Source organism: Trichechus manatus, unplaced genomic scaffold (genome assembly GCF_000243295.1).
Source record: "Trichechus manatus latirostris isolate Lorelei unplaced genomic scaffold, TriManLat1.0 scaffold00270, whole genome shotgun sequence".
In the NCBI taxonomy this organism is placed as follows: domain Eukaryota; kingdom Metazoa; phylum Chordata; class Mammalia; order Sirenia; family Trichechidae; genus Trichechus; species Trichechus manatus.
This window is the reverse complement of record NW_004444206.1, coordinates 731,982-750,332: the sequence shown is the minus strand read 5'-3', so window position 1 is coordinate 750,332 and position 18,351 is coordinate 731,982. Positions and strand designations below refer to the sequence as shown.

At 39.1% G+C, this 18,351-nt stretch overlaps 1 protein-coding gene and 1 pseudogene across 10 annotated transcripts in view; both read right to left on the bottom strand.

Annotated features, from left to right (window-relative positions):
• TRPC4 (transient receptor potential cation channel subfamily C member 4) overlaps nt 1–18,351 on the bottom strand; it is a 331,985-nt gene that overhangs the window by 89,177 nt on the left and 224,457 nt on the right. The gene's annotated exons all lie outside the window — the stretch shown is intronic.
• LOC101343671 (ATP-binding cassette sub-family D member 3 pseudogene) lies at nt 11,396–13,278 on the bottom strand (annotated as a pseudogene).

The following is an 18,351-nucleotide window of genomic DNA, read 5'->3' as shown; positions in this document are numbered from 1 at the left end:
GGATAGCTGGATTGTATGGGACTTCTATTTCCAGCTTTTTAAGGAAGCGTCAAATTGATTTCCAAAGTGGTTGTACCATTTTACATTCCCACCAACAGTGTATAAGCATTCCAGTCTCTCCACAACCTCTCCAACATTGATTATTTTGTGTTTTTTGGATTAATGCTAGCCTTGTTGGGGTGAGATGATATCTCATTGCAGTTTTGATCTGCATTTCTCTAACGGCTAAAGATCGTGAGCATTTCCTCAAGTGTCTGTTAGCTGCCTGAATATCTTTTGGTGAAGTGCCTGTTCATATCCTTTGCCCATTTTTTAACTGGGTTATTTGTCTTTTCATTGTTGAGGTTTTGCAGTATCTTGTAGATTTTAGAGATTAGATGCTGATCGGATTTGTCATAGCCCCAAATTTTTTCCCAGTCTGTAGGTTTTTTGACTCCTTTGGGGAAGTCTTTTGATGAGCAGTTAAGTGTTTGATTTTTAGGAGCTCCCAGTTATCTAGTCTCTCTTCTGGTGCTTGTGCATTGTTACTCATCATTTGTGTGGTGTTTATGCCATGTATTAGGGCTCCTAGAGTTGTCTCTATTTTTTCTTCCATGATCTTTATCATTTTTGATTTTACATTTAAGTGTTTGACCCATTTTGAGTTAGTTTTTGTGCATGGTGTGAGGTATGGGTTTTGTCTCAGATTTTGCAGACGTATATCCAGTTATGCCAGCACCACCACTACAAATCTTTTTTTGTCATCCTTAGTCTCCACAGATATGGGACGGGAGCTTTCACTAACAAAAATTTGGAACGCTTTTAAAGGAGTAGATTCAATTTTTTGTATTCTTGTCTTATTAGTAACATGTACCAGGGCTATACACTCTCAGTGAGATAGACTGACATAAACACACCAACGATCATGAAGATGATGCAGGACCAGGCAATGTTTCATTCGGTTACATAAGATAGCTACGGATCGAAGTGGACTGGACAGCAACTAACAATAACAACAGAGATAGATTAAAACATGTATGCTTTGACTTGGAATTCTACTTACTCCACATCAGTCTTTTTTAAAAAGTAAACATACCCCCAAACTCCTTTTCACCAAGTTATAACCTTCTGTAATGCAATCTTTTTGTAAATTAGGAATTGTATCTGAAAGGCTCCCAACAGTTATCTCTAAAAATCACAAGAGGTGGACAGAGTGTTTAGAAGTTAGTTATGCAGACATAATCTTACTACAAAGTCCAAAACAAATTCTATAATAAGACTAGTGTATAGAGAGAGTTCAATTTCTATTAGGTTTTCAATGCCGGTACCAGTATCCAGTCCCACCCCCGCACTGCCATGCTGTGACTCAGCCCTGGGGACAGCAGTTCAATGTGTCTTCACCCTCCTGCCCCAGAGCCAGAATTGCAGATCTGCTTTACTTGAGCCCAACCTAGACTAGCCTTCTAAAGCTGCTTGTATCAACTAGAAATGGTCGGATTATGAGATGAAAAGAATTTATACAAAATTCTAGCTAATTGGAGTCACCTTAATCTTTCATATGCATGTAAGAAATGATAAAAGATACTGAATTTGAGATTTAGGTCCCAAAGCTGAAGGGGCTGTGCCTTTCCATCGTGGGCTCTTCCCATCCCCATGTCTTTGGTCTGAGTCTCTTGATCTATAGTGACTGGGGGAGGAAGAAAGTTCACCAGGTTTGACGTAGGCACATTCCCTGACCTAAAATAGGGATTGAGTGTCTTGCTTCAACAGACAGAAGTCTACCATATTTGATAGTATAAACAGCTATAGGGGCAGTGGTGGTTCATTGGTAGAATTCTTGCCTTCTGTCTCAGTCATCTAGTGCTGCTCCAACAGAAATACCACAAGTGGATGGCTTTACAGAGAGAAATTTATTCTCTCACAGTCCAGTAGGCTACAAGTCCAAATTCAGGGCATCAGCTCCAGGGGAATGCTTTCTCTGTTGGCTCTGGAGGAAGGTCTGTGTCATCAATCTTCCTTTGGTCTGGGAGCTTCTCTGCGCAGGAACCTCAGGTTCAAAGGACACGCTCTGCTCCTGGCACTGCTTTCTTGGTGGTATGAGGTTCCCAGGTGTCTCTGCTTGCTTCTCTCTTTTATATCTCAAAAGAGATTGCATTAAGACACTAATCGTTTCAACCTCATCAGTATAACCACAACACAGTGATAGAATTTATAACACATGAGGAGATCACATCTAATCTCATCATAGTGGTAGAGTTTACAACACATAAGGAAATCACATCAGATAACACAATCATACAATACTGGGAATCATGACCTAGCCAAGTTGCTACCCACATTTTTTGGGGGACACAATTCAATCCATGACACCTTCCATGAAGGAGACCTAGGTTCGATTCCTGGCCAATGCAGGAGGCTTATGTGTTGCCAGGATGCTGAACAGGTTTCAGTGGAGCTTCCAGACTAAGACAAACTAGGGAGAGAGGCTTGGTGATCTACTTCTGAAAATTAGCCAATGAAAACCCTGTTGATCACATCTTAGGTGAAGGGAAGGGCAGCACACACTACAGGGGAAGCCAGCACAACTGGACTAAACCAAAGCTAAGAAGTTTCCTCAATACAATCAAATACTTTGAGAGACAGAGCAGCAGGGATGCGGGGTCTGGGGACCATTCTTTCAGGGGACATCTATGTCAATTGGCATAACAAAGCTTATTAAGAAAATGTTCTGCATCCTACTTTGGTGAGTGGCATCTGGGGTCTTAAAAGCTTGCAAGCAGCCATCTAAGATGCATCAATTGGTCCCAACCACTTGGAGTAAAGGAGAAGGAAGAACACCAAAGACACAAGGAAAGTATTGGCCCAAGAGACAGAATGGGCCACATAAACCAGAGACTTCATCAGCCTGAGACCAGAAGAACTAGATGGTGCCCGGCTACCACCAATGAACGTCCTGACAGGGAACACAACAGAGGGTCCCTGATGGAGCAGTAGAACGATGGGATGCAGAACTCAAATTCTAGTAAGAAGACCAGACTTAATGGTCTGACTAAGACTGGAGGTGCTCCGGAAAGCATGGCGCCTGCTCTCTCCATCACCCCAGAACTAAAACAATTTCTGAGGCCAACTTTTCAGACAGGGATTAGACTGGACTGTGGGACATAAAGTGATACTCGTGAAGAATGTGCCTCTTAGACAAGCAGATATGAGACCAAAGGGGCGGCTTCTGTCCAGAGGTGAGAGGGGAAGGCAGAGAGAGTTAGGAGCTGGTTGAATGCTCATGGGGAATTAGGGGCGGAGGGGAGGAGTGTGCTGTCGCAGAATGGGGTGAGCGGTCAGCGTCTCATAAAAATGTATGTTAAAAAGAGACTAACTTGAAATGTAAACTTCATTTAATTATATGAAGTAAAAAAAAAAAAGAGGGGAAAAATAAAAAAGAAAACCCTGTGGATCACAATGGTCCAGTCCTGTTGTGCATGGGGTCTCCATGAGTCTGGGGCTACTTGATGGCAGCTAACATCAACAACAACATATTTAGTTACAATCTTAGTAACAAACATAATCACAATTACATGGAATGCCTTTTTTTTTTGTACACAAAACTTTCAGTGAAAAGTAAATAAAAGGTATGAAGTTTATAAATGGTCAGAATTTCTTGCTAAATTCTTCTAGAGTGGTGGAAAGTCTATTTGATAGCAAGCAGAACCTATCTGCTTCATATCATCTCGGCATATTATTGCTAACTGTGTGTAACTATTTAACCACCTCCAAACATTTATAATGCAATTTCTGGTGCATCACACATGAGAAACATAGTCAAAATATTTACTTCTATTTCTTTCAGGATAATGTTACTTTACCCAAAACATTGTTGAAAGCTTAAGACGGTTTGAACTCTTCTCCTTATACTAAATTCAGTAATATTTTGATACGCATTCTAGACATTTCTGCAGGCACATCATTCCCTGATGCTAAAGGAATTAAAAAAATCACAATAGGGAATATATTCATAACTACTTCCAGAATTTACAAAAGGCAAATACGGTTCTATAAATACATAATAAAATTAGAAGTCCTAATTTCCAGTAAACCATATATTCAATTAGTACATAATGAAAAACTGAGGCCCGAAGGGTGGCAAAGAAACTTCTTTTTTCTGTGTCCATATAAGTACACAATACCCAAGTAATCTCTATCTTCCAGGCACGCTAAAGATGGGTTTCTCACTGAGCAAAGGGATAGAGGAAACTTTATGATATACTTTCTGGGGATTGGCACATTCTAGTTATTTATTTTAACACAGTAATCTCCTGTCCTGTTGGTGTAAGATACAAATGTTCCCAGAGAAGGAAATGCCCCCTTTCAAGTGGAGTGAAATCCAACTCAAAATTTCCCACCCCTGGATGGTGTGGAGGCAGAAAAAATTTGGGCAGGGGAAACAAGAGGAGTAACATTTAAGTCAGTTCTTTACCACATCACTGTGGTATTGACTTCAGAAAGGGCAGTGAAATGTTCAACGATTGAGAATATTTGTTGAATTGGGGATTTGGGACATTTTCTTTCTCTATGAGTCAATGATACCTTCTGCTACTTGATGTTGTCAACATCCAGATACCTCCCCAAATTTGAGACCTCATAAGGCTCTGTCAGTCACACTGGAGGAATGTCAAATAAATATGAAATATGGGTAGTTCTGTCTTCGTGAAGATTATATAATTAATAATAATAATAATTGTATAATTACTACATAATTAACTGGAGAAGGCAAAGTTTTGTATAGGACATAACTGGAGAATGAGAAATTATATCCTCTGTCATCCTTCATTTTTTCCTCCCTCTGTACACACATTCTAAGCTCCAGTTGTCCCCTGCCTCAAGCATTGCTCCCCACTTCCCCAATCAACCCCTATAATAACCATTCTCTCTTCGTCTCTGTCCATCTTTATTCTGGGAAAGCCATCACAGTGGGGGGTGCTCCCTCTTTATGCATGCCTGACTGCATCAGTTACAATACAGAACATTGTAGTTAGCTGGGTATGTACTTATCTCTGCATATCCCTATAAACCAAATCAAAGCAAACCTGTTTCTGTCAGTTCATCCTGACTCACGGTGACCCCACGTGTTACAGGGTAGAACTGTGCTCCATAGGATTTTCATGGATGTAATCCTTACCAAAACAGAGTGTCAGGCCTTTATTCCATGGTGCTTCTGGGTGGGTTCCAACCACCAACATGTAAGTTAGTGGTCGAATGCACGCCGTTTGCACCATCTAGAGAACTCACGTATCCCTATCCCATTGCTATCAAGTTGATTCCAGCTCATAGCTATGCATATCCCTGTACCTCCCTGATACTATTTATCGCTGCATCTATAATGCCTTGCAGCGTTTCTGGTGCAAAGAAAATTCTAAATAAATATTTTCAGAATTAATGAATAAATACATGAATGGAGAGGATAGAAAAACAAACTTTATCTACTGCTTTCAAAATTTTGCCTAGATTATTTTATGACTTTAATACTGTTATCAGCATGGAAGAAGACGCCAAGCCTAAACATATGTCTGAAGGCTAAATAAGCAAAACAAAGCAATACATTATTCCTTCTAAAAGAAGGTACAGATGTATGTTTTTGCTAGCTGATGTCAAGGCGACTCCGACTCATGACACCTTAGGTACAAGAGTGAAACATTGCCCAGTCCTGCATCATCTTAACAATCATTGGCATATTAGAGTCAATCATTGCAGCTAATGTGCAAATCCCTCTCACTGAAGGTCTCCCACACCTTCACAGCCCTCCACTTAACCAAACGTGATGTCCTCGTCCAGCAGTTGATCCCTCCTGATGGTGTGTCCAAAGCAAGCCAGTCAATGTTCTATTGTGATCCATAAAGTTTTCACTGGCTAATTTTTGGAAGTAGATCGCCAGGCCTTTCTTTGTGGTCTGTCTTAGTCTGGAAGCTCCACTGAAACCTGTCTACCCTGGATGACCCTGCTGGTATTTGAAATACTGATGACATAGATTCCAGCTCATAGCAACACAAAAGCCACCAGAGCATCACAAACTGACGGATGGGTGATGGGCAGACGCAGAGAACATTATGTTACTGGCTTTACCTCTGCGTCATTAGCATTAGAGAGAAAACCATTTTCTCACTGAATAAACATGACCACGACACATGGAAAAGGAGCTATTAACCTTCATTCTATCAGGAATTATTTATTGATTTCTGTGACTCGTTGGATTACTAGGCTTCTACTTTTTTGGTTTATATATACATTGAGATAAAGCACTGATCCCCAGCCTATGCATAAGACTTGAAGTATCAACAAAATAACTGTTAGCTGTGACTTTTAATAGGCAGTGTTTAAAGGATAAAGTTAAAAACATGCAGGAACCTTTTTGTTGGCTGTTTTTTTAGTTTTAGAAGGAGTTGCTTATTTACATTCTTCAGATCTTGAGAGAGATGTTACTACCTCCATCCCCAAGAAAAAGTACCTCAAAATTTTTCCCCTTTTGCCCATTCCTGTTTGTTTATTGAGAAACCCCGGTAAGAGTTCGGCTGCTAACCAAAAGGTCGGCAGCTTGAATCCACCAGGCACTCCTTGGAAACCCTATAGGGCAATTCTGAGACCACCTAGGGACAGAAAAGTCCTTAAATGACAAGTTAATGTCGGTTGAAAATTTTGTCTAGAACAAGGATGGTGTGAAAGCTGTTTCCTTCCTCCGAATCTGTCCGCTTTTAGCCGCCTTTCAGTTCAGCCAATTAGAACTAGAATCCTGGGCATGCGCCGTAAGAGACCAGGTCTACGGGCAGACGGCCTCGTCCCGTAAGTATTGCCTAGGAACCAAAATCACCGGACATACGTCATCAAGCAGTGACTGAGAAGTGAGAAGTCTGTCCGCCACTTCCGTTCTGGAATCCTACCCCAATCCCTTCTTTGAATATATATGAGGTTAATGGATGTGTGTGACTTCCCCTTTCCCGCATGGTATAAAAGGGCACCCCTAGCCCTTTGTTCGGAGAGAGAGTGCTTTCCGGGAGGATTCCTCCTCCTCTGCTTACCCGCCACGAGTAATAAACTATGCCTTGCTTTAAATCCACTTGACTCTTATTAATTCTTACCTAGAGTACAAGCAGTGAACCTAATGCATTAGGTTACAGTTCTACTCTGTCCTAGAGGGTCGCTATGAGAATCGAATCGAGTGCACGGCGACGGGTTTATTTGTTTATTGCAGTAGAATGGATTTTATAGTTTTGGTATGGATAGTATTGGTTTTTACATCAAAGAAAAGGGCATAGTTTGGAATAGAAGGTATCAGGTGGCTGTTTCCTAGTTAAATATACTACTAAATATATACTTTCTACCTGCCAATCACATTATTTATCCTGTTTCCTATTAAATAAAACTTGTGCTGATGACAGACCGTTTTTGGAGGTTTTGAATCTCTTGTCTCTAAGGCATTGTCTGGCTGACGTCATCTGCCCATGGATTTTATTAGTTATAGAGTTTTCAATTAGGAAAAGAAGCAAAGTAAATGAAGGCAAATATTGTTTTTTTCTAAGTTTTATTTATTTTGTTTTTGTTGTTGAGAATATACACAGTAAAATATACCCCAATTCAAGTTTCTACGTGTACAATTTAGTGACGGTGATCACATTCTTCCAGCTGTGCCATCATTCCCACTCTCCTTTTCTGAGTTGTTCCTATCTCATTAACATAAATTCTCTCTGTCCCTAAGGTTCCTGTCTAATCTTTCCAGTTGTTGTTGTCAGTTTGGTCCCACACAGGTAATTCTTAAAAGAGCATCATGCCCAAGGTAGACCTTTTTTACTAGTTAAGCTAAACTATGGTTCAGTTTTAAGAAGACTTCAGGGGATATTTTGACAAATATTTTCGAAGAGAAAGCTAGGCTATCATTTTCACATCAAGGTAATTTTTTGAGAAGTCAATGTCTAAGGTCAATACATGCAATAATTAGCTTTTCTCTTCTTTACCAGGCAAAGGTTGAATTTACACTCTGAAATTAGATTTTATTTAAAATTTCTCTCACAAAAGAACCATACAACAAAGTCTCTTTCTGCTAACACATGAATTCTCAAGTCGGTGTTGGAAAAGGTCACACAGGATCTGTTTAAATAAAAGAGTGCTACACATTTTTGTTAGAGGATTTGTGTTTTTATGCTAGATGCCTATTACTACTCTCCATTTTGCAAACCTCCTGGTGTTTGCATTGTGCAAATTCACAAATAAAAATAATATATCACATGCATTATTTTCAGAGCATATTAAATTGATAATCATATTAATAGTTACTTCAAATAAGGCCTCTTCGTAGTGTGTACCTTAAGAGTTTATAGCATAAGCAATAATCTTTTGAAAACTGTTAAGCATGACACAAATGCTGCTTTTATGATTTGATTTTTCTGGGAGGAAATAGCTAATGTAAAATATCTTGATTTTTTTTTGAAGGACTGAAAACAAAACAAAACAAAACCATCAGTTTGAGCTGAAAGAGAGCTAGCAATTAGGTGGGTCAGACTTCTCCTTTCCTCTCCTCCCCTTTCCCTTATCCCTTTCCTTTTCCTCTTGCCATGGATCTCTGTATTCAAATGAAACAGTAAAATTTGGATGGATGAAGTAATTTTGCAAAAGCATTTTTATCTTAGAAATATAACTTCAGCTCCTTCATTTGATGCACTGATAATTCTTGTCCATTGAGTGAAAGATACATGGCAGTTTAATGAACTCCCCAAATAGTACCAGACTGTTCTTGATGATACAATAACTTTTTTATAAATAGGAATTAGCTTGAAATCTGTCTGTTCTCCTTGTAAGCTAAAGGTCAGTACAAGACCTGGTTTAAAAAAATGGCATAGCATTCTGAAGAGATATTCAAAAAAAGGAATTGGCCTATAGTTTTGAGAGGTTAGAATATAGCTCTTTGAAAACAAAATTAGATTAGATTTTGGGTCCAATTAGTTGAGCCAGTGGAGTTAATGGTGATAAGTTTTGCTTAGAGTTGGAACATACTACTGAGGAGATGCTTTAAACATTTTTAGTAGCAAAAAAAAAAAAATTTTTTTCTTAAGATTTTATTCAATTTGAAGTAATTCATTAGTTATGGAATGAACAAATCTTTGTTTCTTGCTTAGAGATTCCTAAATTATGGGACATTTACGATTTGTTTCTTTTTTAATTAGGATCAAGTTCCAGGAGTGGATCATCCAAACACCCGGGCCTGTCTTCCGAGGGGCCTCTGGGTGGGCTTGAACCATCAACCTTTCAGCTAGTAGTCGAGTGCTTAATCATTTGCGCCACCCAGGGACTCCACGGAATAAGGTATTAAAAACCCGTTACCGTCGGGTTGATTCTGGCTCATAGCGAGCCTGTGTGACACAGTAGAACTGCCCATAGGGTTTCCAAGGAGCAGCTGGTGGATTCAAACTGCCGACCTTTTAGTTAGCAGCCAAACGCTTAACTACTGTGCCACCAGGGCTCCAAAATAACCTGTTGCCATTGAGTCAATTCTGACTCATAATATACTGGCCCGGAAACAGGTCAGGGGAAAAAGAGAATCTGAACAGGGAGGAGGAAAAAAATAATTCATTGGGTGCTTCGTTTTATAGTTTAGCTTTTCTCTAAATTTCCAGACTGGGCAGAAAATTCTAGAGGGTCAAGCAAAGAAATCACTTATTGACCCTAAGGATTAACGGAGGAATTTTTCCTGCTAAACGAGAGGCGTTCTCAGCAAGGACAAGATGCATGCAGCGAACCAGAGGGGGCCATGTTTATTAGCAGGCTGTGCGTTCCTCAGACCTAGGTCAACTTCCAGTACATAGGAAGCGTCCACGGCCAGCCCTCCCTCCACATACTGAAGTAATCACTGAGAAACAGAATTCCTCCTATATTCTATTTTTCTCACTCAACCCTCATCACTCTAGATAGTCCAAGCTACCATCATTCTTGTTTGAAATACTTCAGATATTTGCTTTCACTCTACTTTATTATTTTTTTTTCCTTAGGATATGACCTTTTTTTTTTTTTTTTAAATCTGAATAGAAAGGAAGTAAGTATACAAGATTGCTAAAGAGAAGTAAAAATTGAACGTTATGTACTACGGAATCAGTACATTACGTTTACTTCGGTAGCTGGTGATTCTTATAATTAATTCTGTAAAAAAACAAAAAAACCAGTTACATAGAAACAAGAATAGAAAATGCCCCTTTCTGAACCCTATTTTAATAAAACTGGCTTCCTATCTAGCTTACTGATTATACTCCGTTTCAGTTCTCCCTGCGCAGATGATACCTGTATCATTACAACGGTGGTTCGATGAGCTGCAATCAATTTCTCTTAGGATAGTTCAACATAATATCCCAAATACAAAAAGTTATTCAAGATTCACAGAGATAAACCAGTGCCTAGGCAACAGCTAATTCACTCATGTGCATAATAATTTCATAACATATTTTTTAAACATAAAATCACAGGCAAAGACAGTGGTAAGACATTGCATACTCAGTACATTACTTCATGTAGAGCATTCCTATGGCTCAAGTGGAGTTCACACCATATAACCACCCTTCTAATGAATGGGCTTCTAACATACACAGATCTGTCCAATTCTTTTAAAAGTCTGAAAATCTCATAAGACCTGAAGCTTGGCATGTAAGAATTTTGTATTTCAGTATCCCAAACATTGGGAAGGTTAGGTGCGACATGTAGTAACCACCCCTTGTAAGCAAGACTGCACGTATGCTTTTGTTACATTACCACAAGGAACCCTCAAAACAACTCAATACTGAGATTGAGAGGGGCACATTTATTATTTAGCCAAAGAAAATCCAATTGGCTTTCCTGGAGTTAAATGCACTCCAAGGCATAAACAATGAGTGTAACTGTGGCAGCTAAAGAAATCTGCCACTGTGTAATAAATGCTATTATGAAATGATGTTACACATTTTAATAATACATTATGATTTGTTTGTTTCCCAGTACCATGGGGCACAAGAAATGATACTCAAGACTATCTTATTAGAGCAGGACAAATGATGACCCCAGTTTTAAATAGGGTTCTTCAGTGAAGGAAAAGATAGATCCATAAAAGTCAAATTAGCTGACTTCAAATGGTTTACATCCCAGAATGAAACAGGTTACACTGATTTAAGCCCAATTTAATTTAGGCAGGTTTTTAACCACAAGAATAAGGACATTCTTAGTACATATTGATAATTAAACCAACATATACACAGTTAGTAATATCCTATATAATATTAAGTGTTTTAACAACTTCTTGATTATTCTCTATTTAGTTAATCTGTTGCTTTTCTTTTTTTAAATAAAAGCTCAACTTTATTTTATAATGTCCTTGGTATTTCCAAGTGTATTCTCTAATTATTTCATTGCAGCAGGTATAGTTCTCCAGATTTTAAGAGCCAAATTCAACTGTATCTTCTGTTATCTGTTTGAATTCATAATTGCCTCTGCCATCCATATGAAGGTAGTACTCGTGATGTTTCCAAAGAGACTTTCTGTGTGACACAGTGAAGAGGGTGATGCCAACCTTTCGACAATGACTATAAATGTAGTCTTCCACATCCACACTAACCGCGCTTGGGCATTCATCCAAAATGGCAAACTGGGGCTTATGATAAAATAATCTTGCCATCTCCATTCTTTGTTTTTCTCCACCACTGAGTACATCCATCCAATCCTGAACACTGTCTCAGCCTCCTTCACGTTCCAGGATATGACCCAACTGGACATTGTCTAAGTAGTCCTTCAGTACTAGGTCAGAGATCCCCTTCTTTTTCTGATCTTCTCTTCCATCTGGATATATCACTTGGTCTCAAAGTGTTCCAAGGGTCATATAAGGTCTCTGAGGAACATAAAATAACTTTCCTCTCTCAGGTTTAGTTAGATGTCCTCCAAAAAGAGGCCATAATTCACCAAGAACACGGAACAGTGAACTCTTCCCACATCCATTAGGACCACAAATTAGAACATTGGCCCCAGATCGAACTTCAGAATTAAGGTCCCGGATCAAGATGTCTCCATTTGGTGTTGCTAAAGGAATATGATCAAACTGTATAATGTTATCTGCATTGATGATTTCTCCAGCACCAAGTACCAAGGGAATGACTTGTGGTCCTTCAGTACCCCTTTCCTGTTGCAAGACCATTGTACGTTCATATCTGCCATGATTTAAATCCTTTAGTACTTGCATTAATTCTGTAATCCGAGCAGTAAAACCAGCCAATCTAGTCATCTTACAACCAACCAGCCAAAACTATTCGACCCAGAGCTTGAGACATTCATAAAAGCATTCTTCCACTTTGGTAGTAATCCTCCAGATGTTCTGAATGTGTACTCTTGAGATGTCGAGGATGAGACAAATCTAGGAAAGGATGACTGACCATGAGGTAACCCACTACAGTGGCAAGGTATTTGGCAATTATGCTATCAGTGAAGCCCATAGAGAACCAAAACAAAATGAAATTATGTAGGTGCTCCACCAGTTTTCAGAAGACTGAGTGGATCGTCTGCTTTTCTCTTTTATTACCACTATAAAAGACAATTTCTTCACTGTTTGTAATGAGTCGAGAATTAACATATCTATATTCTCCTTCATACTTTTGCTCAGTTATTGTCATCTTACCAATGGGTCTTCTAAGTCGAGTTAGGGATAGCCCAGAGACAACCAAGTAGGCCATCATGCTTGCTGGGCCCTGAGCTCTGACTGCACTTGTTAATTTGAAGATATACAAAACTATGTCTAAAAATGGCTTACTAAGATTTGAGTACAGATCAACTACACTGTTACACAACTTTTCTACATCTTGTGTAAGCAGCCGGTCTGGATTAGCTATTCTGTTGTCCAGATTTCCCATTTTATAATATGTGAAAGCTTGGAGATATTCCTCATAGAGGTATTTAGTGAGTCTTACTCGGAAGCACAGTTTGAGCTCATTTAACCCAACCTTCAAGGAGTTATTAACCAGAGAGATGAGAGGCATGGCAGTGATGAAGTTGAATAAGTATCTCTTGAAATCTTTTCTGCTACGACCAATAATACCACTTTCAATAAGTGTCCCATTTTGAATCATCCAAACATCACAATATGTTCAAGAAACCAGCATAACAGCAATAAGTATCAAGCAACCTGTCTCTTTACAAAATGTTCTAGGGACCATGATTTTCAGAATCTTTGTGAGCCTTGAAAAAAACACCTTGTCCACCATAGCTCGCTCTCTTTTCCCCTCTTTCTCATTGTTCTGTAATGGTGGTTTTCCATTTTTCTTAGGTTTAGGAGGCTAGAAGCTGGAATTCAGGGCACCAGCTATAAGGGAAGGCTTTCTTTCGGCTCCAGGGAAGATCCTTCTCTCTTCAGCTTCTGTAGCCTCAGTGTTCCTTGGTTCCTTTGGTGATCTTCACATGGCATCTATCCTTCCCTTGTCTTTTGCTTGCTTGTCCTCTACTTTATTTTTTAATTGTAAAAATATAGATAACACAACAGTTGCCAATTCACCATTTTTCACGTATACAATTCAGTGAGATCAATTATGTCAATCATGCTGTGCAATCATCACCAATATCCACTGGCAAATTTTCCATCTCCGTAAACAGAAATTCATTTGTTTCCTAAACAATGATTCTCCTTTCCTCCTCCCTCCCATCCCTAGTAACCACTATTAAACTCTGGTCTTTATACATTTGTCTATTCTAGATATTTTATGCAAGGGAGATCACACAATATTTATCCTTTAGTGATTGATTTTTTTCACTTAGCACAGCATTTTCAAAGTTCATCCATGTCGGAGCACTTATCAGGACTTCATCTCTCTTGATGGCCCACTCTATTTTAAGCACTGCATCTGAAGTGATCTTCTCAAAACACAAATTTAATCATGGCACTTCTCTGCTTACAACCTTTTAAAAACTTCCTGCAGTTTTTAGGATTAAAACTAAGACCCTTCATAAGAGTTATCTAGTACCGCTCTCCCTATTGTTCTTCATGCTCCAGCCCCACTGGACTCCTCCCACCACAGAATCACCCCACATGGAGCTCCCTTTGTCTGCAATGCTACCCACAACCCCTCCAGCCCCTCCAACGGCTGCCTAGTTCCCATTCCCTGCTGACATTGGTATATCCTTGTTGTTATTAGCTGCTGTTGAGTCAGTTCCGGCTCATGGTGACCCCATGTGTTACAATGTAGAACTGAGCTCCGCAGGGTTTTCTTGGCTATAATCTTAATGGAAGCAGATCGTCAGGCCTTTTCTTCTGCAGTACTGCTGGGTGGGTTCTACCTGCCAACCTTTTAGGTTAGCAGTTGGGCACAAACCGTTTGTGCCATCTAGTCCCTACATTTTTCTTCATAATACTGTTCAAAGACTGCACTATTTACTTAGATAATTATTTTTTATATTATTCTCTCCCTCTAGACTGAGAATTATAGAAGGGCAGGAACTATACTTGTCATATTCATCTCTGTAGTCTCGGTGTCTAACGATGCCTGGCACATGTAGGTGCTCAAGTAATAGTTGTTTAATGGATGATAAAGAAATGCATGCATGCATGAATGAATGAATGAAAGCAATGAGATTTTTTTCTCTCTCCCCTAAAATGGTTCTCAATGTCCAAACAAATTTGCAGTTGTCTAATGGTCTAAACGGAAACCCTGGTGGCACAGTGGTTAGGAGCTACGGCTGCTAACCAAAAGATCCGCGGTTCGAATCTACCAGCCGCTCCTTGGAAACCCTGTGGGGCAGTTCCACCCTGTCCTATAGGGTTGCTATGAGTCGGAATTGACTCGACGGCAGTGAGTTTGGTTTTTGTTTTTTTTAATGTTCTAAACAGAGCCGGAGGCACTTGTCTATGCATAACTTCCAGACTTGTCCACCTTTGACCTGGCATCTTAGTCTGCAGCTGGAAGTGTACCACGAGCCACCTCATGCTGCCAGAGCTGAGACAGACATTTCATTTCCAATCCAGACATGCGTATCCCCTGTGCCAACATACAGAACTATCTGGAAACCAACAAGGCAACTCGTTTTAGCAAGGGATGAATAGTAGTAAATCAAGGGAATCTTTCATCTTACAGAGTAAATAACATAGCATCTTGTGAAGGGTACACGCTCCAGAATTAGAAAGACAAGCCTTTAAAATGACAATTATAAAATTAGCTGCTGCTTCTTCTTTTTTTAAAGAATAAAATGGGGCAAGGTATATGAAGTGCTTATCACAGCCCCGGGTGCAAATATATTGTTAGTTCTTTCCTACATCCTGCCCTCCCACCTCAATGCACATACCTGCATTGGAGGCATTACACAGCTTAAAGTAATTTTCAAACATTTCCACATTCACTTGCAATTCTGGAGTGACAGAAGTGGCTTCACCAGTCCATCATGCGTCACTTACTCTGGGCACTGTCTGAGCTGAGGAGAAAGTATTACCCACTGGATCATAGCATCAGAGGCAGTTTTGTCACAGATGACACTTGGGAAATCTGCCGGCTGAAATGTGAGCTTAGTAATCATCCAGAAATGGCAAATAAAAAAGGTCTATCTCTCTCGTCCCCAAAATGTATCTGGAGTTTGACCGTGGCCCAAACTGAGTTGGAACTAGGGATTCTCGCTGCCAGCCGAGGAAGAGAGACGGCACAGTGACTGAGCAGAGCCATGAGGATGAGCCTCAGTGTCCCTCCACCTCACAAAGCCGAGGGCACGGTGGTGTCCTATTAATTGTTTACACGTACACTTTTAGCACGTCCTTTTCTTCGTTCTTTTGTTCAGGGTCACTATGAGTCAGAACCGATTCGATGGCACCTTACAACAACAACAACAGCTTTTGCTAGAATTAAATAGGTTGTTTTTGTGTGCTTGTGTGTACTTTAGAGACTAAAAGGAACACGAAAGCATTTTTCTCCTCAAGCTGTAAATTAATAGCAGAGAAAAATATTGTAAAAACATAGTTTAATTTTTTTTTCCTCAGGAGAGAGAACCTTCTGTGGTGGTTGTGACTTTCAGATAGTCTCTTTCATAGGGTCATGCTTGGGTTATCACTTTGCCCTTCAAAGTCTATGGTGATTCTAAGTAATAAAAATATGGGAATTACATGTAGAAAGATGAATAAGATTATTAGGGAGGGGGCATCTTCTCTTATAAAAGAAAAAGAACTAGAAAAAAATTGAATTTCTTAATGTACTAGATTAAATAGTGGCTTTTCTATACATTTATATCTTAAAGTAAAATTTCTTAGTAAAGCCTATTATAACTAAATTTAAATTATTTCTAAATTAAACTTTGAATCATAAAGTTAACGATTACTTAACTTTAAAACCACTCATTTAAATTTACACTTCTATTTCATACCGACGTTCCACGCAAAAGGGCTTCTTGACCATAACCAGCTGCTGTCAAGTCAGTTCTGACTCATGGCGACCCCACGTGTGATCCAAGAGGTTTTCAATGGCTGTGAGCTTTTGGAAGTAGATCACCAGGCTTTTCTTCCAAGATGCCTCTGGGTGGACTTGAACCTCCAACATGTTGGTTAGCAGCCAAGTGCATTAACTGTTGGCACCACCTGGGGAATCCTTCTTTTCCACGTTTGCCAATAAGGGGGTAGCTCATAAAAAGAACATTGGCTTGGGTTTCTAGCCGAGTTTGTATAGGAAAACTTCTGACATTTGAGTTACTCTTTTCCAAAATAAAGTTGAACTCTGAACCCACACAGCATACTCAGGAAGTGGTTTATTTTGTGAGTATGCAGTGATGGTCGTGAGGCTTCTCTGAGGGCTTATAAGACATTACTGCTGAAATACGAATGTTGATTCTTCAATATTTTTGACATAAAATTTCAGATAAACAGATCTTAAAAAAACACAATCTCTCTACTTAAGGGCTATTTTTAATCTTTACAAGTCTCAACAAGCATGGTATTTTTAAACTAGGAAGTTGGAAAATTTTTTTATTTTTAAATTGTCCTTTAAAGTTTATTTTCCTCAGAAGCTGCTTCTCTTGGGTACATCTAAGTTTTGTAAGTGTTTTTCTAGGTCGATATAGAAGACAACAGTAAGAGAGGTGTCTAGTGGGGAGAAGGGTAAGATAGCGTAGCCTGAGTGTGTATAGTTACACACACACACACACACACACACACGTTTTTAACTCCTTGATCTGGATGTTTACTAGCAATGCTGTAATAACTCATGTGGCTGGGTAACAAAAATATGACAACTGAGACCACCTAGGAGAGAATAGCTTACTTTTATTAAAATATTTTATATTCACACTGACTTACAGGGAGCACAAAGAAGTAAGTTCAAACACAATGTCCAAAATGGATTAAAAAAAAAATCTACTTGTCATCCAAAGCATTACCTTGATTCAAGGATTTAAGATAGTTTATACTAGAGTCTTTCACAAAAAAATGAACAGTTAATAGATCAAGATATCAGGAAATAGTTTTAGAATATAGTACTATTTCTGGTTTTCAAATTTAAAATATTTAAACTTACATTTAAAATGCTATTGATTCATTAATATGTATTAAAACATGATGAAATAGTTCAGATTTAGGATGTTGCCCATAATAATGAAATGCAAAGCAGTGTCACTAATATGAAAAGTCACAAATGCTTAATGAAAAGGTTTCTAAAATATAATTAATAATTTTAGGAGAAAATGTGTTAATATCCTTTGCTTTTTTCATGGTGTTTTCTAAGTAATTGTTTCCCTACAACAACATTTCAGTCAGAGAAGATCAATAGAAAGCTAAATAGTAGGCTCATTTAGAGTATTTCAACAAATATATAGTGAGAATCTATCAGGTTCCAGGTCACGTTCTAGGCCCTTTAGATTTGACAGGTAACAAAAGAAAAAACACAGTGTTAGTGTAGGTCACAGTCTAGCTGGTGGAGATAGGCAAAACAAAGCAAGACAAAAAACAATACGTAATACGTACGTATATGATATGCCCACTGCTGTCAAATTGATTCCAACTCACAGTGACCCTGTAGGGCAGAGCAGAACTGCCCCATAGGGTTTCCGAGGCTGTAAACTTTATGGAAGCAGATGGCCACATCTTTCTCCATAGAGCAGCTGGTGGTTTTGAACCACTGACCTTTTGGTTAGCAGCTGAGTGCTTAACCACTGTGCCATCAGGGCTCCTTATATATGACATAGTTAATGAAATAGTGAGACTTGGGCTGTAAAGACTTGGGCTACACTTGGAGTGAAGTCGAGAGCCACTGGAAAATTTTAGGCAGAGAACAATGAGCAATGGCAATGTCTGTAATTGCCATATTTTTAGCTGAGTTCACTTCTGATGTGGCTGAGAAATATCCTTATAGATGAACCCGCTTGTAAATTACA